Source organism: Canis lupus, chromosome 22 (genome assembly GCF_003254725.2).
Source record: "Canis lupus dingo isolate Sandy chromosome 22, ASM325472v2, whole genome shotgun sequence".
In the NCBI taxonomy this organism is placed as follows: Eukaryota; Metazoa; Chordata; class Mammalia; order Carnivora; family Canidae; genus Canis; species Canis lupus.
This window is the reverse complement of record NC_064264.1, coordinates 44813236-44839131: the sequence shown is the minus strand read 5'-3', so window position 1 is coordinate 44839131 and position 25896 is coordinate 44813236. Positions and strand designations below refer to the sequence as shown.

General features: G+C 37.4%; 1 protein-coding gene and 1 long non-coding RNA gene across 6 annotated transcripts in view; one reads left to right on the top strand and one right to left on the bottom strand.

Annotated features, from left to right (window-relative positions):
* The window catches only part of GPC6 (glypican 6), a 1091148-nt gene that overhangs the window by 554335 nt on the left and 510917 nt on the right, over nt 1-25896 (bottom strand). The gene's annotated exons all lie outside the window — the stretch shown is intronic.
* LOC112656069 (uncharacterized) overlaps nt 1-25896 on the top strand; it is a 54729-nt gene that overhangs the window by 19891 nt on the left and 8942 nt on the right. The window contains exons 3-6 of one of the 4 annotated variants that reach the window (XR_004808336.2): nt 132-287; nt 1874-2170; nt 4277-4496; nt 15132-15399. This is a non-coding gene — a long non-coding RNA (uncharacterized LOC112656069). Of the gene's footprint in view, nt 1-131; nt 288-1873; nt 2171-4276; nt 5201-15131; nt 15400-25896 lie in introns of those variants that run through there. The other 3 variants (XR_004808337.2, XR_003134076.3, XR_003134077.3) reach the window with 3 other exon arrangements.

Sequence of the window (25896 nt, the reverse complement as noted above, 5' to 3'; positions counted from 1 at the left end):
TTCTTTAATGTCCTTTCTGTGTGTGTATTTTAATTGTAGATCATGCCCTAAAAGGTAGCACAGTAACAATTTATCAATTAGTTTTAGTCCTCCCATGAGGAAAGTCATCTCTTCTTATCTGAATTTCAAAGCCAGGCTTGATGTCAATGGAACAACTGATGTCCAAAAACAAAAACAACTAAAAGACAGAAGCAAAACCAAAACAACCCAAAACAAAAATACAAAACAATGGGCACACTTGAAGAAAAACAGAAACAATCTGAAAACCAGGACTGACAATATTCCAAGTAAGTTTCAAGTTATTATAGGCTTGTACCTCTATTATTCCTTGTGGGTCTGTGTGGAAATCCAGGGGCAACTTACAACACAAGAGGGGAGGGGTGCTCCATTTAATTTAGGAAAATGATAGAAAGGTGGCCAGATGAAAATATAGAGTAACTAACTCAAAGAGGCTTTCGAGAATCTAGTCCAAAGCTGATTTTACAAAAAAAAAAAAAAAAAAAAGTTATTTTTCTCTTTTTTTAAGACAAAAATAGACAGGTCCTGTGAGTGCCAGCTGAGCCTAAACAGGGACTGAGTTTACTTATGTCTGATTAAAACCCTGGTGGGCCACTTGCCAGAGGTGATAAGCTCAGGGAAGGAGGCACAGCTATCTTCAAGAACAGTTTCATGGAGGGGTGTCTGGGAAAAGCCAGGAATTTAGAGGCCAAAGAGTGTTTATGTTGAGGTTGGCCTCAGGGAAGAGATCTGAGGTTAAGGAAGAAAAGGGGATCTAAAGGGAAGCTGAGAAGCTCTTTTCTTTTAGGAGACTGTGAGACTCACTTGGGCCTCTAAGGTAGGGAGAGGGGTATTATCTCTGCTTGACTAATCAGTCTAGCCCCTGGACGGTAACAGCCGAGGGGCTGCAACTCTGTTTCTACCCAAAGACAGTACAGAACTGCGAACACCAAGAAACAGAATCCAGAGAAGCCCATGGAGGAGGTGACAGCAGCGATGGCTGTAAACTGACCCCTGCACCTCCCCTCCCCACCACCCCCACTCCCGCCCTGGCTTAGGAACAGCAGCAGAGCAGGGAAAATGGTGAGGTGGGAGGGGGCACCTATTTGCCAATATTCTAGATTCATCTAGAAGGACTGGGAAGACCTTGATGGGTATCAGTGGCTGTCAAAGGTATATCATGATGAGGGAAGGTTATCGGGCTTGGGAATTCACATCAGTGCCAATGCACTTTTAATTGTACCTCAAAGTTTGTGAGAGCCAAAGACCCATTTCACACCATGCCCCCTAAAATGATAAGGTTTCCAGTAGAGCCTTTAATTATGCAAACTGAATTTAAAGGAAGTCTTAGTTAAAATGAAGAAAATTAACCCACTAATTACACCTTACCTTCTTCTTGATTCCCCAAATTAAAAATGATTCTAGAAACTTTTTTTCTTTTCCTTTCTTTCTTTCTTTCTTTCTTTCTTTCTTTCTTTCTTTCTTTCTTTCTTCTTTCTTTCTTTCCTTTCTTCTTTTTTTCTTCTTTCTTTTTCTTCTTTCTTTCTCTCTCTTTCTTCTCTTCTCTTCTCTTCTCTCTTTCTCCTTCTTCCTTCCTTCCTTCCATCCTCCCCTCCCCCTCTTTCTCTCTTTCTTTTTTTCTTTCTTTGCCCAGCACAAGGAATGTAACCATCTGAGTCAGGAAAGAATCCAGCTATTTAGTTATGAGGAGTGTGAAAGAAGGGAGGGGAAGTATTTGCAGGGGAGTCAGAAGAGTGATAATCTGTCACAGTTGCAGATCTATAATAAACCAGTACAATCCATCTGTCCTTTTAAAATTGATAAATTCTCACTTTCTCCTATCTTCACATATTCCCCATTCCCTTTGTTCTCACAGCCTCTATCCTCCTTTGAGAAGTCTTCCTGATGATACCATCAGGATTTGGATGGAACTCAACTACTCTTCAAAAGCTCCACAACTAACTCTGTGACAGGAGCCTCTCTCACTTCCTGCCTGCTTTACTGCAAATGTCTTCTAATTGATTCCTTGCTTCCACTTTTGGCCATCACTAGTGTTCCTATTTACTGATTATCTCCATCCCTTCTCGCAAACAGAAAGTTCAGAAGGAAAGAAATCTTATTTGGTTTTATTCACTGTTGAAGTTCAAGCCCCACGAACAGTGTCTGACACATAGTAGGTGCTCAATAGTTATTTGTCAAATGAGTTCATGCTCTTTCATAGTTCCTGGCACAAAACCTCCACACCAGAGTTCTGTTTAATCATAAGCACTTCATCCTAAGTGCATATGAGTTCAAAGCCTGGATCATCGGAGGCACTTATATTTATTGATAAGAATTAATATTTTAATTATTAAATGAAAGACATTGGTTCCTGTTACAGGGAAATTCATTATCCAGTGAGTTGTCTGGGGAGAGACGTTTCGGATTGAGGACGCTGGCTGAAATCACATCAAACAGAGGAGTTAGTGTCTGCACGGAATAGAGAGGAGGCTGGCTCTTGCAATTTACATAACCTTTTTTCCTCTTCCTTTCTGTGCCTCCATTAACGCTCAGAGTCTCCTTTTGTCCCTCCAACGACTGAACTAAATTCAGAACAGCACATGAGTGATTTCTACGAGAAACACATTCTGTATAACATTACAGACTAGGATGAAAATGTTCTAGTTTCTAAAGTTTTTTCCTCATGACCTATAGATAGAGCTCTGAAATTTACATTGCTACGTCACCAACCTAAATGAATCTAATCTTTGTTGAATAAATGATTAACATTCAAAGCTAAGGTTTTATAACAAGAAACAGTTTGGTCCTTGTGTTATACAGACATGGGGGGAATTGGGAAAGTGGAAGTTTGTCTTTAGCGATGCATTTAATTTTGAAACTATCTTGCTGTTTGAGTGGCCTATCTGCTCTGCATGGTTAGATTTTTAATAAAAAATATATATATATATATATTTACTGATATAGTTATTGGAAGGACCCATATTGGTAGGTTGGCCAAATGAAATTGTTTTTGTAATACAGTCACTCTCAACCTCAAATATATGTTTCCTTAAACTGTTACCATTAGGGGAAGGGTCAATATTCCAAAAGCTTCCTTTGGTTGAACATAAATTACTGAAGAAAGCATACCACTAAATTGGCCTTAGGTGAGTCATGTGATCATCGTTAAATCTATTTACCCCAAGTGAATCTACTATTACTTCAGTCTACCATGTACCAGTGTCACAAGATCCTTCCTTGAGTGTTCCTGTCAAGCATTCTGTGTTTTTTTGATGGAAAATAGATAAAAAGGATGCATTGCCTTCTTTTAGACCAGTGATTCTTCAAGTGTGGTCTCTGGACCAGGAAATTTCTTAAAATGCAAATAATTGCTTCATTCCAGTCCTACTGTATCAGGAACACTAAGGAGGGGGGCGGGGCATGAGGATGCATTTACTTGACAAGTTTTCCAGGTGATTCTGATGCTTACTTGAGGTTGAGAGTGACTGTATTACAAAAACAATTTCATTTGGCCAACCTTCCAATATGGGTCCTTCCAATAACTATTATTTTATCAAATTCCCTGATATAATTATTACTTGAGAATCGGTACTTAATTTCTGAATTGTGTCCACAGACTTTTACGTCTTCGAATCCTCAAAAGTGATCTTACCTTAAATCCCACCTTTCTGTAATTCCAGTCATTTTTATTCATTAGTGGAAAACACCTGTAACAGCAGGAGCTACTAACATTCTAATTGTTTCTTGTTCCTCTAAATTGCTTGTCATTATAAAAGAAATGACAGAAGTGAAATGGGAGAGAGCAATGTGGCAAGAAGACTAGAGCCCATTTTCAATGTTTAATTGCTATACAATGCTAAGAACAGATTAAAAAGATAAATCAAAAGTTTGCCGAAAAAAAAGTAAGGCCCCCAGTCAGTTTTATGGTTTCATTTGAGCTGCAAAGATATTATTATACACTCATTTACAAAACAATGAGCTCTTACTGTTTATGAAAGTTTAATCTCTTGGTTTATTGCCTTAATATATTTCACATTGGTAAGGTTTACTTTTAAATGAAATTTCTGACTGTCTTATGTGGATGTTATTTTATACTGAGAATACAGACAGAATGAGTGTAACATCATAATTGTATTCATCTATGAAGCAATTAGAGTCAGGGTAATTGCTTCTAGTTCTCACATATCTGCATACAAAGTAATAGAATTAATATTTTATCATTTGGCAGTATCCCTTGTTAGCTAAGAATTCTAACACTGTATATCTTCTCTGTCTACAGGAATTTAAACAGACCCTATATTAATATTTGCCTAAATCAAAAACTGTGCCAAGTGGAAAAATCACATAGAGCACATTGGCGCCACTGCTCAACATACGCATCCAGTTGGTGTACAATGGGACATAGGCCCTCAAACACACTCTCCAAACTGAGCAGGTGCATGACAACACAGCAAAGGCTTGTTAGGAAGCCCACCTCAGTCCCTGGTTACATTGCCAAAGTGAGTATGAATTCCATGGGGTTCTAGGAGACTTCTGATTCTAATGAAAAATATGTGGCTGCTCTAACATCGAGATTCCTATGAAAACACCTTCACAAGTTTCTACAGAGATACAACTGATAGAGCCAAGGAAGGAGAGAACAGGAAGAGCTAAAGGAGCAGCTTGGCGAATGACTGACAAGATTCCAATCCTCAGCTAGAATCAACAGGAATAAGAAGGGCTAAATGAAAACTTATAGGCTCATTTATTTTCTAAGAAGCTTAGGCTGGAGGGAGAGAAAAGAAGCCATAAATTAAATGGCACTTTGCTTGAATAAAAGGGGAACAAATGAGGGAATTAAGTTGAACCCAGCAGCTCAACTACTGGACCAAAATTAATTGATAGATAAGCTGCATTTTGACGTAAATAAATACTATAAAAGATGGGAAAAACCCAGCAATTCTGCCTTCTTTTCAGTACAGGCAAACAAACATCCTTTATGGAGAGACAGAGAGTCTAGAATTAGCTGTGGTAACAAGTATGAATGAGTTATACTGTATGTATAATGTATACTATGTGCTACTCATGCAGGTTAGGTAGTAATCTGGAATTCAAATGTGACGTATTTAATAGTCTAAAATGAAACTGCTTCATGAAAAGTTGGGCTACAGTTTAAAAAATGTATTAAAATTTGTATGATTCTCCCCAAATACTGTTTTTTGTGTAATCTTTCAAGCTATTAAATCATTATTCTCCATCCATCTCCTCACAGTGAGATCATTTAGCTGACGGATGTCCTGGAGATAGGGAGTAAAATGTCAGTAATACATGTAAAGCATTTAGAATACAGGCTGGCACATGGTATGTACTATATGTGTTATTATTTTTACTATTGTTATTATTAAATGTAAGGACTAAATCTATGGTTAGAAAAATCATCTAATTCTTTCAATGACATGAGTGATATATTTGAGTGTTGTGCCCTCACTACTCATATGAGCTTTATTTTAAATTATTACAAAACCTCATTAGCCCTTAAATTATCTCAGATGTCCTGATTCCTTCTTGGTCCTGTCGTCCTTACTAATTTGTATGACTGTTATTTTTAAATCAAATAAAGAATCATTTATTAAGCACTTACTAGGTAAAAGCATTAAATGTTGCATGTAATAATGACTGTAAAGAACTCATACAATATTTTTAAACAGTAACCCACAAACTGCTGGTGCATAAGTTGGTCTTCATAATAGCACCATTAGGGTGGAAGAGAAGAAATGACTCTCTGTTCTCTACTTTACTGAGACTCGAGAGTTTTAGCGATACGCCAACATCATATAGCTATTAAGTGGAAAAGCCCAAACTGGATTGGAGTTCACACATATTGAATGTTCAGACATTCCAACTAGAGCAGAGTAGGGAACTGGGATAATTATCAAGGGAGAACCTCTGGTTCCTGAAGAGTGATTTATAAAGAGTGAGAAAAAGCTGCTTACATCTAAGGCCAACAATTTGGAAGGCTGGCTCCTCAGGGAGGGGGGATGGAGTAATTCTGGAGGTAGCCACTTGGCAGTGCAATGGCATTTGCTTAATTATAGATTATACTGTAAGTGGGGAAAATTAAATCCATAGTGCCTGTGGATTTATTTAGTTAAGGAATATAGAATTAAAGTATTCAAATTGAAACGTTCTGGAGGCAGCTTGCAATTTGGACCTAAATGACAGGTGACAGGTCCAAAAAAGAGGTTCACATCTTGAAATGAAACTGCAAGATAAATGCATTCTTGAAGCAATTCAATCAGGAAAATCTCAAGGTTATGTACATGTGTAATAATGAACCCTTTTCAGAATTTTGTCTGCAGTCCTTTCTGATCTTTCAGCCACTTAAAAGATAATTTTGCCATCCAAGTTTCTATGCTCTGGCTTGAGGTAAAATTAACACCACCATTTATAATCCATACAACTTTACCAACCGATCTATCTTTATCCTACCCTGACAAATAACTTGAAAAGTTTTAAAATAATACAAACTTAGAGCATTGGCAGACAGATTCATGAATAGGAGAAATGTTCCATAATATTGGGAAATGGTAAAAATGTGAAATATGGGAAATGACGGAATTCAATTTCTAAGTTGATGTTCCTGGCGATAGGATAATTTTCAGCGCATGCTTTGAATTCAATTTCCTTTATTTTAACAAAACATATTTCATACACCCTGCTTAAGATGGAATAACTTAGGAAAACATAATCCGTGTTCCAGGCCATGTTCTCATGGAGATTTGAACTATTCCAGTTCACCATAAAATGTTTTCCCAGAAAGCTCTGCGGTCCCCGTCACCCTTTCTCTATTTGCTCAAGTTCTCCTACTTCATACAACATGCAGGTCAGCCAGGACACTCCTCCCTACTCACTTCTGCCTTCTCTTTGGGAAGCTGTTGGAGATGACCTAGAGATCACAGTGTAGATGGATCTGTGCCCCACAGAGCTCGTTTTCTGAAATCTGTTCTGTTCAATCATTGAGAAAGGCCTCACTTAGATACCTCTACATTTTAATCTAAGCTGACAGGACACATTCACTCTGGGTTCAGTTTTGTCCATGATAAACAATCTTGAGTACTTCTGGTTTAATGCACAATAAATTTATCAAATACAGCAATGACACACACTCTGAGAGGCATTTCTTTTAAAAGGAATATGCAATTAATGTAAATATATACTCATAGAAAATCTTCAAGTTACTTTGTCACAGTTCATTTGCACTCTTTAGCAAGAGATGTCTATCTAACATCTTTGCTGTCAAGATATAATAAATATATTCTTGAGGGATAGAGCCAACATTATCTGATGTAGCAGTAATAATAGTCAATGTGAAGGGTAAACAGTGTTAAGGGACAAGAAATGAATGAATCAGAATGTTAAGTTGAGTTGTAGGACGTGGTCTGTTTGGGGAACCACATCATGCAGAGCCATGGACACAACATGGACATGTTCAAGAAATACAGGGTGAGGTGTACAGAAATTGATTTCTCACTAGATAGTGATTTATTTAAGGCAGGCCTGATGCCTCATAGATGCCATCTAGATACCCTGCTCCGCACCTGCACAGTGTCTGATACAGAATCATGAATATGAAGACATCTTGATAGAGTAAGCTTGGGATCTGATTTACAAAGCCAGATGCTGTACGAGTTGCTTTACGTACATTATCTGTGATTACAGTACATCAATACTGCTCTATAGTAGGTATTTCTATGCCCATTTCCTAAAGAGGAATCTGAGGCACAGAGCCACAGAGCAATTTGGGACTCAGGTTATCTCATCCCAAATCCAAAATGCCTCCTATCATGTCACTTTACTCAGCTCTCTGCAAGGTATCTTTGCCTTGGAGTTGAGACCAATTCATTTTTCTTCTTTGCTAATTAATGACAAAGCAGTAAATCTTAGGTACACTGATAATTTCATATGCCTCAGAATGGCAGTATCTAGTCTTCAATGATAGTTAAAAATCAATATGTGGATTATCATTGTAGTTTAAATAACTTTATGTAGTTATATGCTTTCTTTGTACCTAGAAATAAAATTGTGTATTTAAAAAAAACAGTGAATGTATTAAATTTAGTCATATATATCTATGTATATAAATGTATATATACATATTAAGATGCATCTCCCTCTCTGTGCCTACACACACACACACACACACACACACACACACACATATTCCATAAATAACTCAGATTAGAGTTTTAAGTTAGGGAGGACTTAATCCAAGCAAGTTGTTTTAACAAGTAACACAATGATAACATTTTTGTCTCTAATGTACCTGAACTATAAATCCACTAAACATGGGCAGCCCAGGTGGCTCAGTGGTTTAGCGCTGCCTTCAGCCCAGGGTGTGATCCTGGAGATCTGTTATCGAGTCCCATGTCAGGCTCCTTGCATAGAGCCTGCTTCTCCCTCTGCCTGTGTCTCTCATGATTAAATAAGTAAAATCTTTAAAAAAAATCCACTAAACATGAAGAGACGGAGACAACAAAATGTGTATGTTAGCAGAGATGGTTACATTTGCTTCAATACCCTAAACTTTGTAAATGTGAATCATTAATTGAGAGACTACTCATCACTGAGGAAGAACAGATTTTAGTAGCAGGTAAAGTGCTCAGCACTTGGGCATGAAATGACAAAATATTACCCCAAGACAGACTACGTAGCTTTGTCACAGTTTGCATATCAATTCATAAGTCTTACTACTGTGTCCATGTGAGAACTAAATGACTGTCAGGGTTGTGGGTGCACATGCTCAATAACCTTCTCATCTGTCACCAGAGGTGCTTACTGGAAGGTATAGAGTGGCTACGCCAGAGAATTCCCTTAGCCCTTCACAGCACGGCAAGCATATGATTCCCACTTCTGTAATTTTTTTGCACTGCAAAATCTAATAGAGTTGGACAAAATGGCATCTGCTGTTTATTAAATCTTGTTTTCATATGATTGACTGACCTAATTTTGCAGGGTTTTGAAATTGCACTTCTTATCACCTTTTTGGCTGAAACTTCAGAGTTAGCTCTGTCAAATACCGCATGTCATCTACACATGTAAAGTCAAGTAATTGGATGCACGCAAGACCTATGTCACTTTTAAATCTGGTCCCCATTAGAAAATACATCTTCAAAGTCGGGAAGTTCAGCATCTCTTTTTCATACCTTCATCACCTTCCAAATCCCTGGGAGCAAAGAAGTGACATTATGTGGCTTTTAGCCTCATAATCTCATAATCTCAATTTCCCAGACTCCACTCTCTGCTCTCTGGCCAGCAGCTTTATCTTTCTGCTATTCCCACTTGAACAATCCTCAGGGATGTCTAAACTCCTGGGATGTTCAACCGATTTTCCTGTCATCTTTTCTCTGTCCTTTGGTTTCCTCCTTATAAGCCTTGCTTTCTTGGCCTAACTGTACCCCTTGTTAAGACAAATAAAATCATGGCCTTTGTCAAGCAACTGGAACTTGAGACCCAAATATTTTCATTTTTGTATTTCTAAACAGTCACTCACTCTGTCATGATTACAAACAAAAAAGAACAAAAATTTAAAATATATATATACATAAATATATAGCCTTAAGGACTGGTCTTAAATTCACTGTCTCCAAACTAAATTTTTTTTTTAAGATTCTATTTATTTATTCATGAGAGACATACAGAGAGAGGCAGAGACATAGGCAGAGAGAGAAGCAGGCTCCTCACATGGAGCCCGATGCAAGACTCCATCCCAGGACCCCAGGATCACGCCCTGAGCCGAAGGCAGACGCTCAATCACTGAGTGACCCAGGTGCCCCTCGAAACTAAAATGAACACTTACAATGTTGCTCAGTTGACCTATCTTTCCTTCCCTCCACTCACTCTCAGTCTCTCAAACCACTATTTCAACTTTCTCCCTCTATTTCCCCAAACCTCGTGAAATGATTCAAATAACCCTCCAAGTTCTCTTTAGAATAATTCGATGGCAGTAGGGTACATTCCTTTACAATGAAACTGGCCACTCCCATTTATTCACTCCCTCATTCGCTTATGGAAACTTTATATAGTGCCTCATGGCATCATAAAACATTAGGTCTAGAAGCAACTTCCAAATTATATAAGAAAAATACTGAAGCCCCCAAGTTATCATTTTCATGTTCTAAAAGATGTTGCAGGGGATCCCTGGGTGGTCAGCGGTTTAGTGCCTGCCTTCAGCCCAGGGTGTGATCCTGGAGTCCTGGGATCGAGTCCCACGTCGGGCTTCTGCATGGAGCCTGCTTCTCCCTCTGCCTGTGTCTCTGCCCTTCTCTCTCTCTCTCTCTCTCTCTGTGTCTCTCATGAATAAATAAATAAAATCTTATAAAATCTTATAAAATAAAATAAAATAAAATAAAATAAAATAAAATAAAATAAAATAAAATATATGTTGCACTGTAATGGGGGGAAAAATCTGTCCTCAGTTGGTTTCTTGTCTTGGCTTCAGCTAATCTCTGTGAAGATGGTGTAAAAGGGTGCCATCTTCCTAAAATATATGCCCTTCCTACAGGATAGGACAAAACGTGGTCACAGTTTCCATAGCATCTCTTATTCTGGAGATGGTTAGAAATGCAGAATCTCAGGAGCCACACTAGGCCTAGGAAATCAGAATCTATTTAAACAGGTCCCTCCCATGATCCATCACCACACAAAAACTGGAGAATTACTGCTCTATTGAATGACAACAGGAATGATAATCATGGTACTGCATCCAGGTTACTGCCTGCAGTTCCAGAAATAAAGCCTCCTAGTTTCTTAGGCAAGGCTACTTTTTTTTTTCTTGACAGAGCTATCTTGTCTTGTTTTGTTTTGTTGGGATGTTGACTTGTGAAAATTCACCTGGTATTCACAATTCATCCCTTTGTGTATGAGAAAGTTAGGAGCTTTGATGCTGTTGATACCAGAAACTGATGCAACAGCACATCAGGGCAAACCTCATACATTTTAAATTAAGATGGTGCATCACAGTTAAGATGAAAAAGCTTAAGCTCTTCTTAGAATGTTGAAGCCAGAGGCAAATGCAAGTTTGGCACCAGGAAATCAAATATGTGTTGTTTTCTTCATCTGAGCACACATGCCTTCCTAGGCCTTTTAAAAATAATAGGAAGAGGTTAAAGCTGAAAGGTTTCTATTAGTAAAATAAGGAGAGAAAAGGCTGTGTTATGGGGCAGAAGGCAGAGGAAGGAAGAAGCTCCCCCACTTTCTCCCTTGGTTTTGAAATTGCTTCTGAATCCTTCCAGCGATAGAAAAGTATTTCCAGTCTTACAGTCCTTTTTATTTCTTTTTAAATTTTTATCTCTTAACGTGTTCATAATGCCATCTTTTCAGAAAACTTCATAGGCAGTGTTTTCTGCCAAAATGCTCACACTTCTATGAAAATAAACAGATACAAAGCCTATTAGTACTGTGATTCTAGGTCAAAGACATATCACAGATAATTTCATGCTAAAAATGTCCACTACTTAAAATATCAAAGTACCAAAATAGCACAGTAAAAATGAAATGATTGCTGCTTTAAAAAAATACACTCCCATTAACATTATATTCACCCTTTTTCTCTGTTAAATGGAAAATGTCCATAATTACTAGACGATTAATATGAGGTTACAATATATTTTTTAAACAAGATCTCCTGAATTTTGGCTCTTAGAATAATTCTAAATCAATTTCCTAGATGGCTTTCCAAATCAATGTCTTACCTTTTTCAAAATACTTCACATAGATTAAAATTCTGACACAACCTATAGGTCATCAGTACACATTGTATCGTCCGTAGATGGTGATTGCTTTGTCATTGGCAATGAAGAGCCTTTCTGAACCCAATTAACATGAATGATACCTAATTACCTATGAACCAGATGTTTTAAATCTATATTAGGTAATAGAGTTTACTGTGTTTTGTTTTGTTGCCTTTTAATATCTCTATCTTATTTGTAAATGTCCTGGCCAAACAACAAAATTACTGATTATAAGACAATGTATGTTTTTAATTTTCTTCGTCTTTTGGTTAATTTATTTAATCCTTACCTTCAGTGGATGGGGGCTGCTTTTTGCTACAGCTTGTAGAATAGTATATACATGGATGCCACATTTGGGTGCAGTTTAGTTCAAGAACTCCCATTTCCTAAGCAGGACTTCACTGAATGTATGCTGGGAGCATTTGCCATATACTGGCTATCATTTGTTATACAACTCAGTCCCAGAAGACTAACGGGAAAGGAGATATACTTTTACAGTATCTTAAAAAGCATGAATAAGAATATGAATATATATATTTTACTTTTTTATTTTATATTTTTATGAATATATATTTTAAATAACATATTTAAAAGAACCTAAAACTGAATATAAACATCCTCATGCTCACAGCTCCTGAGTAAATCTAGAGCGCATACTTGGTTCTTGAAACAATATGCCATCCTGTCTGTTCTATTAGGTCCTTGAATACTGGGAACCCTTCCAATGTAAGTGTAATAGGCAGCTGTGAATATAATACCATCCCCACGGACTGGTCACAAAACCAGTCATGATCCCCAAACTAGAAATGCAAATAAGCTCTCATCCATTATCCCCCTCATCGACCTCCTACCTCCACTGCATTACTGATGTCACCAAACACAACTCCATTTTTTGTGTGTGTGTGTGTGTGTGTGTGTGTGTGTTCATTTCCAGTATGGATTGGGAGTTCTTCCCCACCTGCCCAGTATTGTAAAGAAAACCATAGGTCCGAAATACCTTCACTTAGGTTAAGGCCCCATGTCAGTTAAGCACGACTTAATACCCCTAACTGTAGTTTCAACTCTCATCCCTGTAACTTTTAACCAGTCAACATGGGAATTTCCTGGTCAGCACCAGGAAATTTACTGATGGACCCCTCTCAATCCCTTAGGAGGGTGGCTTTGTCTAAAATAATGGATTCTTTGCCATAATTTCCTTTATTCCACTCCCTCTGTATTTTAAAGGCCTTTCCTTTTCTGGGGCACCTGAGTGGCCCAGTGAATTGAGTGTCCAACTCTTGATTTCATCTTAGGTCATGATATCCAGATCCTGAGATCAAGCATTGGCTTAGGCTCTGAGCTCAATCTGCTTGAAATTCTCTCCTCCTTCTGTCCCTCCCTCCACTCACATTCTCTTTCTAATCATAAATAAATAAATAAAATAAAATAAAAATAAATAAAAATAAATAAATAAATAAATAAATAAAGCCTTTCCTTTTCTGTAGCCCTTAGGGGTTCCTCTCTAATGCTAGACGAGATGCTGCCAGTTTCGTGAATTGATTAATAAAGCTATTTAGATTTTACTTGGTTGATTTTTTTTTGTTATTTAATACCATATTTCCTCTAAAATGTGCTGTTAAAAATGCTGATGCATGTTAAACTATAAAGACCAAATGGCTGGGTTTTTAAAGGGCAAGCCACTAGAAGCATGCTTCTCACACGTGAGCATATTGCAGAATCACCTGCAGGGCTGGCTAAACCAGAGTACTGGGCCCCACCCCCAGTATCTGATACATTTACACCTGTGGAGGGCCCTGAAATTGCCTTGTCTAACAAGCTCCCAGGTGATGCTGCTAGTGCTGGCTCCAGACCACACTTAGAGAACCGCTGTAATACGGCAACATCTTCCACTCCGTGGTTGTTCTGAAAAGTATTTCATAAAAATTTTATTTGTCTTTTCTCTGGGCATCTTTTAAATTACTGCTTCTCTTTAAACCTTATACTGTCATAAAATTCATCATAAATTTGAAGTTGGAAATGAATGTGGAAAGGATGTGAGAATAAATGCCAGAGCAAAATCATGAGTAAGTTATCCATTGCCTCTGACTTTTCAATATTTTTCATTTACGTATTGGAATTATAATACTTATGTGAAAGCAATGCATGCAGACAGACACACACACACACACATGATCCATGGACAGTATTTAATAAATACAAAAACATTAATAGACATAGAATGACTTCTTAAAAATATTGACCAACATATATGGCAAAATGACTTAATAATCTGATAATGAATGCTGAACATTTCTTGGCAAAATAAAAATAAAATGTGAATTTATATTACAAAGATGAATCAGTTTATTTGCTCAATTAATTAAGAACATAATATGGCAATGTGAAATAACCCTATAGCTTAGATTCCTTTTTATTTGGTAATGGCTAGTATTTTAGATTCCTGGTCCTGCATCATTTTCATTGCCATCATAAAAGTAGCTAATAGGTATTATTAAAAGTTCTTGGTTCTCTGCTAATTACTACAAGATATGTCTTATTAACATTTGCAGTTCTCTTCCTGCCCTAGCCCTCTACAGAATACATAATGCAAAAGGAGCACAACACAACAGTTCATCTATGTTCTTAGCATGGAATTCACACACACAAATAGTCAATAGCAATATTCTGAAATATAGTTTCAAACAATGGAGTATAAAATAAAATATCTAAATCTTTCACTTGATTTTCTTGGTTTTCTTTAACTTTTCCTCTTCAGAGATAAAGAGCAGGTTATTGTCTTACAGCCTTTCTCAACAGAGAATAGAAAATAGGATTTGAGAGGCTATTCTCACAATTCTCTTAAGAATGGGACTCAAAGAGTACCATCCTAGAATTAATTCATTACATTAAATGGATGACTAGGTGCCCTAGTTGAGAATGGCTGAACAAATCAATCAAAACATACAGAAGCTTCCAAGGATATATATCCTGTAATGGAGAAAGATGTGATCCACATCAGAAATGTTTCTGAGGAGACTCAAGGCACTTGATGGTCTAGAAGACAAATATGCTAGACTAGAATGCTGCACATTTTAATAGGCCATTATTTTAAACTGATTTCTCAGACATTCTTGCAATAATCTTGCCAAGTCAATATTATTTCTTCACTGTATAGATTACCAATATAAGCGTCAAAAAAAATTCAGAAGCTGAACTATCAAGGTTCCACAGCTGGTAAGGAACAACACAAGTGTCATTACTCCATTTCAAGATGGTGTTCCTGGATCTGAGGACATGAACCATTTGATTTCCCAATAGGTTTGGATTTCCTAAGAAGCCTGCCTCTAGTACCCATATACCCATTTTATTGTTTTTCATTTAATCCAGGTAATCAAGTCTTCAGGAGGCACTCACACACATTGACATAGCTTGTACACCTCTTGCTCATGAGAAGGAATGGAAAAGCAAGTTTCCCCATTAAGGCTCCTTTGTCATTATGCAGCCTGATTCTGCTGAGCTAAGAGGGAAGCAGAGCTTTGAAACTCCTATGGACTTGATGGCCTGGCTTCAGAGAAGAAAGAAAACTACTGATGTGTACCCTTTAACTTCGAAACCAAAGAGATCTAAGGACAGAGCCACAGAGACAGGCTGAGAGGTGAGAATGTCCCCTGCATAAAGCTTGCTCTCTGCCTCACTCCACTGCTACCAAGGGGGACCACGTGGAACAGAATTTCTTCCTTTAAAAAAAAATTATTTATTCATTCGTGACACAGAGAGAGAGAGGCAGAGGCACAGGTAGAGGGAGAAGCAGGCTCCATGCAGGGAGCCCGACGTGGGACTCGATCCCGGGTCTCCAGGATCCTGCCCTGGGCCGAAGGCAGGCGCTAAACCGCTGAGCCACCCAGAGATCCCCAGGAACAGCATTTCTATTCCTTGCTAATTTTTCAGAAACGTGGTTTAGAAGGAAAAGAACTGCATGCGATGGCTCTGTGTGCTACTTTATGTTTGTCCAACTCTACCTATAACGGGCCATTCTTTAGATCATTTTCTTCTTAAAAACACCCCATAGTTCTGCCTCATCCCCTGGGTAGAGTCATTAGGGAGTAACACTGTGGATGGAAAATTAATTTACAATAGCTCGTGGGGAGGGACAGTGATGTGCAGATTCACTTGAGTTGGTAGAAGCGCCATTTCCCTGTGTGCCTTTCAGTATCACAGTCTAAACGAGTTTACCCTCACTCTGAACTCTTCCCGAAGGTAAGACTACGGGAGGAGTCTTCCAAACACTCTGGAAGCCAAAGCTGTCAACAGACTGTCAGTGTGTCAACAGTGGTTTTCATATTTTCTTCTAACAAAACAAACAAGAGAGTCACATACCTCAAGATGTTTTAACATTTTAATTAATGTGCTGTGGGAAAAAAATTGGCGAGTGCAGAGATGGCACTATTTTTGTCAGGTTCCCATTTAACATTACTTAGTAGTATTTTTAAACACACGCATTGGTGTGAAACACTCTTTTGTATTAAATTTCTTTGGAAAAAAAGTGTACACCATATGTGCCTTTCACAGCAAAATGTCAATCCTGTGCTGACTTAAATACTATTGGAAGTAATATACCTCAGGAAACAACTACACCTACCTTGGAAATATTTTAATCTTTTATAAGGGAACATCTCTTTAACGCTGACTTACAAGGAGATAAAGGTAAAAAAAAAAAAAAAAAAGATTTGTTTCCTGTTGCTCTGTAGGCTTCTACAAGACAAAGGTCATAGAAATGCTAGCCTGCAAATTCCCAGGCACGTAGTAGCAAACCAGTGCTATTTTGAAAGGAATGAATGGGTGAATAAACGTACACACATAAATCAAGAAGCATCACTGAATACTGACAATTCTAGAGATCACAACGATTCATATCAGTAACCATTCACCAATGAATCGATCACAGTGTGCACAGTGACATCTTAAATTTTATTGGGAACAGGAATGTGGAGGTTTATCTTGAGGCTCCTTACTAGTTTTCCTTTTCAGAAACTATTTCTACAAATGTCTCCTAAAACAACTTGCTCAATGCAAACACTTTAGTCTTTTCTCCAGTTTGCTGTTCCCTGTGCCTGGATAAGCCTTCTGCTCGTTAATCCTGTAGAAACCTTTCCACACCTGTAGACCCAGCCCACATGCTCTCCTCTGAGCTGACATTCTCATTCTCCATTTAGAATCAATTGTTCTATCCTTTGTACTTAAAATACTGCATTATAATTAACGAGAATATGCTGTCACTTCCATTGGATTGTCCTCTTGAGTTCCAGAAGTGTGTCTTACTCATCTTAGTATTCTCTTTTGCTTAGGATAATGTCCTGAATATATATTAGGCATATGTTAAATCTGACTTCATAAATTTGTGTTAAAAGGAGATAGGAGGTAGGACATCTGTTGAAGTAAAAGGGTAGATATAAAAGTTGTATTCTTCACCCAAAGAGACATTGGTTCTATAACAGCTTTTGTTCACTAGTATTTCTCTTGGGATCAATCATGGCATGATGAAGAAGGCTATGGTGTGTAGAAGACCCTTTACCAGGTTCTGATGACGGCAATAAGGTCCCGTATACTTTTTTATAGTACTCTAAAAAAAAAATGATCATCCTTCAAGTACCTTGAACTGCCTTTTATGTTTATTATAACCTCAACTGAAGATCTAACACATTTTTCATAGACATGTTTTTTTGAGAACACCATCAGTGGTCTGGAACACATTTTTCACATCTTTCCCCATATCACAGATATAACAGACCCTGTAGTATATCTCAGTCCCACTGGGCAAATACCAAGAGATGCCTATGATTTAGGTCTGTCAGTCCTTTGAAAAAATGCTCTGATTCCTCATCATTAACAGAGTTAATTTATCTGTAGAAACTGTCAATAAGCTTGTCATTGTTTTAGCAATAAAAATAGTAGAAGTCTTTCTTCTTCAACTACCTCTATTATCCAAGTATCCAGGTGCACTTTATATGTGGCATTATGATTCCCCCTTTAATATAAGGAATGAGAAAAATATCCCAAGACACAAGCTATTATTTTAATTAATCAATAACTCATTAATACTTCAAAGCTAAAACCTGAATCACCAATAACAATCTGATATATATATATATATATATATATATATATATATATATATATATATCCCCCAGCTGGCCTCAAACCTAAGAGTTTCTTTATACGTTTTAGTTCTTTGGAATTGGAGAGTAGACTAATCATACCTCTTCTATTTAAACATATACGTAACTCTAAAATAAATATAGTGGAATCTTTAGTGTCCACATTGACAGAGACTAACCCCAAAATGTTATGTTCTGTGAAACACAGATTTACCACTGGGAAACAATCTTCTGTTTCAAATTTGTGAACTGAAGAGTACTCATCTATTATCTTGTTCGAAAGGCCTAAGAAGGGCCTCAAGCTTTTGATTCCTAACTGGGCATAACTGATGTATTTTTAACTTTTGCTTCTAAGAGTTTGTTCAAACAAATACCCAGTGATAGACTGAATATGATAATGTCACCTTCATTAACCTAAAATCTATTTTTGCTCTTACCACTGACATTTAAAGATGGCCTCATGCCTGTTACTGTGTTCTCAATGACTGATTTTATAAGACATGTTTATATTCCAAATATTTTTGCTGCTTCATAAAGAAAGTCCTTAAAATGCCTTTTCAAAGAGTGTTACCTTCTTTCTTTTCAGCTATGGGCAAAGTAAATGAGTCTGTGTAGAGAAAAGACTGTATTTCTCCTTATTCCTAAAATCAGAGCCAAAACTCTCACTTGAAACTTAAGTTTACTTCTCTCCTCACAGTCCTTGACAAATAGAGTAGTGGGAATGTTGGTTGGACCAAGGTCAATAAATCTGATTTATGCAGCAATCCATTTCATTTGTAGTCTTTGGTGCTCCACCTACTCTCTGTAGGGGCTGGTCTGTCACAACCATCTCTGACTGTCTCTAGGCATTTTTTGCAGATATCCACACTTAACGGTATGCTATATGTTGTATGCTGAATGCCATTCATTCAAATAGTTAAGTCCTGTACTGTATTCCCATGTTCATTTGAAGTTGCTTGCTAGTAGAAGCCATGGCATTCTTCTTTTATTCCCTGAGAAGTTATGGCCTAGGGTTAGGCATATTATGAGAACACAATAAATTCTCATGGATTATTGACACCTCTAGATATTGCAGGGCATTAATATCTTTTGTCCTAGGGATCCCTGGGTGGCTCAGCAGTTTAGTGCCGTCTTCAGCCCAGGGCATGGTCCTGGGGTCCCGGGATCGAGTCCCACATCAGGCTCCCTGCATGGAACCTGCTTCTCCTTCTGTCTGTGTCTCTGCCTCTCTCTCTCTCTCTGAGTCTCTATCATGAATAAATAAATAAAATCTTTTAAAAAATATATCTTTTGTCCTCATTTCCTAACCCACACTTCTATAGCCAGTTGCTCACTCAAGATCCTTACCAATTAGGCGTTTTGAATGAAAGAGACAAATCAGAGCATTTATTTCCTCTCCCATATATCAGTACCATCCACAGTATAAGATACCACCATCTTCCCAGTTTAACCCAAAACCTTAAAGGTATCCTTGACTTTCTTTTTTCTTTCTTTCCCCCTTTTCCTTCTCTTATACCCAATCTACTAGCAAAGTTATAGGGGCTATCTCCAAAATAAAACATGAATCTCAGTACTTATCTCTACCTACCTTTCCTGCTACCCTCCTGGTTCAAGCCATCATCATCTTTCCCTGAATCACTAAGTAGCTTCCCACTGATTTCTTCTTCTTTATCTCATCCCTCCATTGTTCATTTTTCATAGAGTCATCTTGTCATCTTTTAAAAGATCATTCAGATCTGTACCTTTCATGTTTGATTCCCCCACTGGCTTCCATTGCTCTTACATTAATGCAGCCATCAACCATGGCCCAGAAAGCCCTTTAGTACATGGCCCCTGCCTAGCTGCTTACCTATTCTCTCAGTCTTTTTGCCTGTGTCAAGCACATTAGTCCAATAGAACATAAGAACTACAAATAGAAATCAATGCATTTAGGAGGTATCTCACCTAGTCTACAGATAGGGCTAGAGAAAGAACTTTTTAGAGAGGTACTAAACATTTGTCAGGCAGACAGGGTTTGTACATGTGTGTAAAGAGTGAGAAGGATTAAAGAGATATTTTAGTAAGTGCTATTTTTCCAAATCCCATCTGTAGTGGTATAATACACTCCATTGTTAACTTAGTAGAACTAGTAAACTATATCCTGTATCTTAGAGAATTTCTGAATACATTCCAAATCCCTGCCAGCTCTACATATGTGCTTCATGTCTTTAATGAAAATCTCAAAATTGGGCAATGTTCATAACTTGAGTTATGATGCATAGCTATCATGATATTGCAGTCAGAGGTATGGGATATAACTCCACGTGTTAAATCACAAGCATATTTACACTGCTGACATGTTAGACAAACAATCTCATAGCACAGGGGCTAGAAAACTATAGCCTACAGGCCAAATATGGCTGTCTGTTTTTATAAATAAAGTTTTATTGGAAAACAGACATACCCATTTATTTATATATTGTGTGTGGCTGCTTTACACTAAAATGACAGAGTTGAGTAGTTGGGGGAGAGACTGTATGGTCCCACAAAGCAAAACATATTTACTCTTTAGCCCCTTGCAGAAAAAGTTGACAGCCACTCTCATATAAAGTAGCCTTTTTTTTTTTTTCAAGAAAAGGGATTATTAAAAGGATAAGACATCTTTTCCAGATTAAGTAAACAGAACTCTTTAAAAAGAAGAGTTTTTTTCTTTCAAAATGTGGTAATAGAGTAGTTAGCATTTATTACCATTCCTAAGATAGTTTAATTGTTAAAGAAAACATTGTGGTTTATATAAAGGCCCCCGTAAGTGAGGTATCATTGCTGGGGGATCAGCTGATATTTCCAGACATGAAAGTACCTTTCAGTACATCCTTAAAATGTACAACAATGGGAAGTGATTTGCTGAAATAAAAATGTTATATCTGGCTTCAGCCCAAATTGCTCAAGGCCATGTAAAAGTCTGAGGAAATGCAGACATAATAGGCTTGCTAGGTTGGAAGTAAAATCACATTTTTCTAAACTCAAAGACTAATCTCATGCTACTCACCAAACTGGGTTCAGGTTTCAGTGACAATCCTTATTAACCTCTTGTTTTCTGCATGTGTATAATTTTTCATTCGAATATACTCCAGGTTGCTTAGTCACAGCATGCAAGGGATTTTTAAACGGTTTCTGGACTGCATGTATTTAAATAATTTCATTAACTTTTATGTTTGACTGAATGAAAGTTTTCAGTCTTCAGATGCTTTATTGCGTTTTAATGGCTCACAATTTTTTTTCCAGCTTGAAATTTTGCAGCTGACTAGCTGACATTGTACAGTAGCTGTGTATATGCCTAATAGCTTATGTCATTTCATTAGTAAAAAAGGGAAGAGAATATAGTCATTATGTCCACTCTGAAAAGACGCTCATCTGAACAATAAGCTATTTTTCTCCTTATGTACTGTAGCCTTTTAATACGATGATAGTCAAAATCATGGCAAGTATTATGGTGATCAAAAGCCTAGAGCTCTTGAACGAGAAACAAAAACAAGAGTCTAGCCTAAGGTGTGAACCTCTTCTAATTTTGCGGACTAGGACCATCCTGGAGCTCTCTCAAAGTTCCTATTTCAAGTATTTTGCTCCTTAACCTTCTTCCCCTTGTTTCCACTTTTGGGGAGAATGTACTGTTTTGTTTTCAGGTCTTTTCTATCCTTCCTCACTATCTTACTCTGCCCAGTCCTCTGGTTTTGACCACAACATCTGGATCTGGGGCTCCCTACATCCCTGGTCAGCAGGCAACCCCTCAGAATCCCAGGGCAGCATTTCCAGTGCTCCAGAAAACTCTCATGATGGTGGTTATGGGGGGGTTCTCCTCTCCATTCTTCCTTTTCCACATTTATTCCTAAGTCCCCGGGATTTATTCTACAATATGAAATTAACACATGGCTAGAGAATAAAGTTTGAAATCAGAAAACAATCAATAAAGGGGATTGCACAGGATAATTGTCTCATGACAGTCGCCAGGACCTCACTTCTCTTTCCTTCCTCAAACGGATTAAATTGGTGCGTCTCAAATTATGATCTATGGACCACCTGTGTCAGAAAGGATTGAGTCATTCTCTTAAAACATCAATTCCTCAGCCCCACCCCAGGCCTTCAGGAACAGTGCCACACCAATGAGCCATAAAAACAAATCCCCGGATGGCAATTACACATGCCAGGCCTAAAGAACCAATGCAATACATTTTCAAAACTTATAAAAATTTTTCTGAAAGACTATATCCTCCTTTTCTACTCCATTTATCACATTCTGTACAATATATTTCCTTCCTTCTACTCCAATCCAGGCCTTTATCCCTCATGTCTGGATAATCGAAAACCTTTGAAATGATTCCCCTGCCTCTAGTCTTCTGATGCTGCCAGATTTGTCACCTAGGATCATAATTTTAACATCTAATCACTGGCTTTCTAGTGAATGAACCTTTTTTCTTCTTGGTATTAATGGCACCTTGTTAGTTAAGGCACCTAACTAGATGCCTACAAAATCCTCTCCTCTGGAGAATGAGATTACTTGCTATTCTTAAGCACATATCTCTTTTATATCTCTGTACCATTGTTCAAGTTTTTCCAGGAACCTGGGCCATTTCCACTTCAATTCAATTTATTTATTATGCAGAGTTCACTTAAAGTTTACATCCTGCATGAAACACTGTCTTACCACCTTACTGGCCCACCCACCCCTGAAGTTCTTCAGCCTTCAGATACCATCTGGTCTTTGTTATGGCTATTTGTACGTGTTTCAAGGCATACAAATCACAATCACTCACCCATTTCCATGGAGAACATGATTAATTTGGCTATAATTCCAGTTTCCAAAGACATACAAGCATGAATTTAAAGCAACTTTCAGAATTTCTCTTCAAGTAGGCATGTAAGTGACAGGCCACTTCTCTTAGGGATACACCCAAGAAGAGGATCAAGGCTAGAAAAAGAGGTTTTAGCAGTAGCCTTCTGAAGCATATAAAATAAACTCAAAATAAACCTTGACCTGAGAAATTTCATTCTGTATCTGAGAGAGAAGCTGAAAAGGTATGTGCTTTTGTGGAAAGTTACTGTGAGCAGAATGAGGCTGTAAAAGCCCACACTTTGAGGAGGAGGGCTGCTTAGTGGTCCCAGAGGTATAGATAGAATAGTCTAGATGGAAGGAAGCAAACAGCAGCCAAAATATCCATATAGGGTGGCTCCGGTCCAGTCATGTAGAAGCAAATATTCAGCTCTCCTTGATCTGTGAGCTGGACCCACAGGAAACAAGTACTTCTAATAGTTCTCAAACTCAGAAAAAAAAAAATCACTCTTTCTAAGTCATGAATAGAGCCTATTATTCTATCTGTCACCCTATTTCAAACCCCACCCTCCCTCTGATTATCTCTGTGTGATTCCATTAAATAAAGATTCAGTTTATAAGCCCTACCTTACATACACGGTATTATGTTAGGCAGAGGGATGCCATGGTGAGCATAGCACAGTATGATCAAAGACCCTGGGACATTTACAGCTAATCATTGTGTGAAGTTATAATTTCTACTTAAGATTTTATGGTATAAACCAAATGCTTTTGCAACAAAGTGGCTGAGGCAATTCTAGCAAGGCAATTGAGAAAGATCATGAAGAATGCATCACTCTCACAGAAGAGGCAATAAGCGGCAAGATCATTCTAGGAAGAAGGAACAGAATCACTAAAAGCACAGAAGCATGCACAGAAGCATAAACTTGAGCAAGGGGTTGGGGAAGAAGCATCTAGAATGGAATGGAGGCTGCATGATGGAAGTGTGGTGGGTGGGAAAATATGGCATTTTTCAGTGTAGGTTGAGATACTGCATATGACTTTGGAGAGCATCAGTCATGAGTGGTGTGATCATGGACATTTATTATGGAACTGCCTACAACTTTTGTTACTTTAAAAATAGGCATTTTATTTTTTCAAGGGTGCTGATCCTAAAAGAAAAGACATTTTACTTCTGTATACACTTACAAAGAGTCATATACCAGATCTCATTAACGTATTAGCCCTGTTTATTTGTCCTATGTCTAATGTTATGGCTCAATAAGGCAGCTCAGATAAACTTAGATTATATCATCCTAATCTGTGGAATGATCCCATAGGGTCATTCCCAATGTCGTTGATGGCCTTTGCCCCCTTCCCTATGTTTCTCATAGTGACATTTTCAAATGCTACTAACATACATTTTCAGCATTCAAATTCCAGGGATGAGAATTTAGTATAAAGGGCCCTAGACATGCACCAAGTATGGATCCTGATCTTTCCATAACCATCCCTTAACTTGAGTAAGTCAATTAATTGTCTCTGAACGCCTGTTTTGCATTCACAAAATAAGAATAAATCCTATAGTCTTCCCAGGATCAAAGCAATGCACATGAAAGCCTTTTGTTAGTAGAGAATAAATGGTTAAAGAAGTATCATTATACATTTTTTTTTAGTCTGTAAGAAAATATATTTGATTTTATGGGTCCATTTTTATGCGTGCCTATAACAATACTTCACACAACAGAGATCATCAAAAAATAAAGTTTCACTCAATAAGGTCAAACAGAAATTTTTAAAGAATCTATTATATCACATAAAATCCAGTTATTTTGTGTTAATACATTTTTCTATGGAAATAAAGAAACAGGAACAAAGAAAAATAAAGGTGAAGCCCCAAATAAAGATTCGAAGATAAGGACAAATTGCAGATTTATCAACCATCCTAAGACTTGTTTTAAACATCAACAATGCCATATCTTTAACAGAAGTTATATTGGATAATGGCAGAAGTTATATCTAAAAATCTACTTTTTTTTTTTTTTTGGAAACATTAAGCCATTAAGGTTAATTTAATGAAATTTCATATAGCAAGAATGCCAGCTGTTTAATAATGAAGAATGCTGTGCAGCAGTTAGAGAAGGCTTCAGGGGTTGTTTTATATGCTGTTTTTAACAATTCAACTAAGCCAGGGGTCATTTGAAGATGAAGAGATCGGAAAAAAAAAAAACCCACAATGATGGCTGAGCTAATTATTTATAATAGCTAATGGAATCTGGTATGGAGGAATGTAGTTGACTATGTGTGTAGCCTATGGTGATGTACTCTTCAGGAAAAAAAGTTGTGTTTTTCTTTAAGTATACAGTTAATGAATTTGATATATACACACATAAACACACATATGTATTTCATTCTGAGTTGCTGATATACGTTTTCTTCACATTTTGAGAAAAAAATTGCTGTCATTATTTTTTTTTATCTTGAATCCATATTCATTTCCCTTCTTCATTATGTCTCCTTGACTATCATGTCCAATTAAACATAATTGTACTACTTTTACCTTATTCTTACCTAACTTCTGATCTTGGTACTCTCCTCTAAATATTTTGGGTTTGATTCCCTTTTGTAAGATAACTAGCATTCCATAGAATTATTTTAAAAATGTCCTCAATCCTTTTCTACAAACTCTAACAGTAGAAACAGTATAGTCTTCCCATCCCAGAGGATCATGTGCATGCATCTGGGGAATCTGAAGAAAAGCCCGGAATAGTCTTTCTCCATAGAGTGAAAGAGTCTCATCATCCATCAGATGACATAAGTTGTCATTTGCCAAACATTAATTCTAAGGTGGCTCGGAAGAAACCAGGGGAGGAGGTGATCTGTATTCACAACTGCCATCATCCCTGTTTGGTAAGAGGACAAAGAACTGACCCACATAGAAAATGGGACACAGTAAACACTGGGGCAGAAATAGAGATTATACTAAACAGATGTCATTTGACTGTTTTGAGGATAATAAAGCAATCTCTGAAATTGAGTAACATTGTGAAGGACAAGAGTGGATGCAAGAGCACCCTATCCAATTCAGTTCCAGCATTATTGGAACTTCAGGCAAGTGACGTCATCTACCATTACATGAATACTTTGGGGCTTTGTACTATTTTTCTAAATTATCTCTAGACTTATGATTTATGAACTTATGATCAATAAT